The 2227-nt window shown below is 37.2% G+C and overlaps 1 pseudogene; it reads left to right on the forward strand.

Moving 5' to 3' along the window:
• The first annotated feature begins 779 nt into the window (after positions 1–779).
• On the forward strand, positions 780–1294 carry LOC136306523 (large ribosomal subunit protein uL22 pseudogene; annotated as a pseudogene).
• Positions 1295–2227: the final 933 nt, after the last annotated feature.

A 2227-nucleotide genomic window follows, 5' to 3' on the forward strand; every position in this document is an offset into this window, starting at 1 on the left:
CCCCATAGCACTTGCCAAGAACCATACAGTCATTGGTACTGAATAAATAAACCACCAACAACAACCCAACCCAGTGCTGCCACACACCCCTGCACCTGGCTACATAAACCACCAGACTCAAGGTCACAGAATGCCCCAGCATGCTTCCACCTACAGGTGAAAGTCATTCCTTACTGAAGTCAGTTCATACTATCTAGAAGAGGTAAAATATTTTTCAAATGTGCAGACATCTCCACAAGGCTACAAGGATTACAAAAAATCAGGGAAACATAACTCCAATAAGAAATACAGTAAACTTCTAATAACTGGCTCAAGATTTATAGGTTGTGATTAAAAGAAATAATGTACACATCATTGGATTCCCAGAAGAAGAAACTTAGAAAAGGATAGAAAGCTTACTTAAAGAAATAATGGCTAAGCACTTCCCAAACCTAGAGGAGATTTAGACATTTAAGTTGATAAAGCTAATAGGTCACCCAGCATCTCAATTTGAAACAATCTTCTCCAAGACACATTATAATAAAAAATTTAAAAACAAATAGAAGATTTTAAAAGTAGCATAAGAACAAATTTTTTTCTCATATGAAGGAACTATCATAAGGTATCATTAGTTCAGGAGAGAATAGGATAATATAGTCAAAGTGCTGAAAGAAAGAATCTTCTAACTAAGAACCTTCTAAGAATACTTTACCAGAAAAGTTATTCAGATCAGAAGGTGAGATACTTTCTCAGCAAAAGCCAAAGGAATTCTGAAAGTGGTAAGAGGTGATCCTCTGAAAATGTGCTGCAATTCACTTGACCCAAAACCCCCCACAAAATCGTGCAAATCAAGTGGTTCAAATCTTTGTGTTCACTTTAAGAACATTCATGAAACTGCCCAAGCCATCAAGGGTATGCATTTTTGAAAAAGCCACCAAGCATCTGAAGGCTGTCACTTTACAGAAGCAATGTGTGCCATTCCATTGTTATAATGGTGGAGGTGGTCGGTGTGCCAGGCCAAACAGTGGGGCTGGATGCAGGGTCAGTGGCCCCCCAAAATGCTGAATTTTTGCTGCACATGCTTAAAATTTCAGAAAGTAGTGTTGAACTTAAGATGCAGGTTCTCTGGTCATTGAGCACATTGATGAACAAAGCTTCCACGATGTGGTGCAGAACTTTCAGAGCTCAAGGACAGATGAATCCTCACCTGAGCTCTCCCTGCCACACAGAGATGATCCTTACTGAAAAAGAGCAGGTTGTTCCTAAACTGGAATAGCAGAAACTGAAGAAACAAAAACATATGGTCCAAAAGTAAATTCAGAATAAAATAAATAAATTTTTTTTTATATTTTTAACATTATTTTTTTTATTAAAGATTTGTCTGTGAGCCAGATGCAGCCATCAAAAGAGCCACATCTGGCTCACGAGTCATAGGTTTCTTTTTTTTTTTATAAATAAAAATTTAAAATAAAAAAGCCAAAGGAGTTCATCACCACTAGATTTGCCTTACAAGAAATGCTGAAAGTTTTTGAAGTTGAAATGAAAGTATACCAATTAGTAACATGAAAACATACAAGTAAACAATACACTGGTAAATGCAAGGATATAGTCAGATTTAGAATACTTTAATAGTGTAATATGAAGGTGTGTTAGTCATATAACTTTAGTATAATGGTAAAAGAATAAAAATATTAAAAACAACTATAGCTACAACAATTTTTTAATGGATACACAATATAAAAAATGTGGTGTGACTACAAAAACATAAAATGATAGGGTCTTGTAGATGATTGAAACTAAGTTATTAGCCTAAAATAGACTTTTATATCTACAAATATGTTTTAAGTAAGGCCCAGGGTAATCACAAAACAAAGTTTGTAGTATATGCACAAAATTTAAAGAGAATAAATTCAAACTATGCCACTGTAGAAAATTATCAGGTCCTGGCCAGTGGCTCAGTGGAAAGAGCAATGGCCTGGTCTATGAACATCCCAGGGTCAGTTTCCAGTCAGGGCACATCAGCTTCTCCCCTAGTCCCTCTCCCCCATTTCTCCCATTGCTCTTCTGCAGCCAGTGGCTAGATTGTTTCAAGCATGGCCCCAGGCACTGAGGATAGCTTGGTTGGAGCACATCACCCTCAGGAACTAAAAATAGCTCTGTATTCAAGCATTGGTCCCACATGGAGTTGCCAGGTGGGTCCTGATCAGGGTACAGGTGAGTCTGTTTTACTGTCTCCCAAGTCCTTAGT

Source organism: Saccopteryx bilineata, chromosome 5, assembly GCF_036850765.1.
Source record: "Saccopteryx bilineata isolate mSacBil1 chromosome 5, mSacBil1_pri_phased_curated, whole genome shotgun sequence".
Lineage (NCBI taxonomy): Eukaryota > Metazoa > Chordata > Mammalia > Chiroptera > Emballonuridae > Saccopteryx > Saccopteryx bilineata.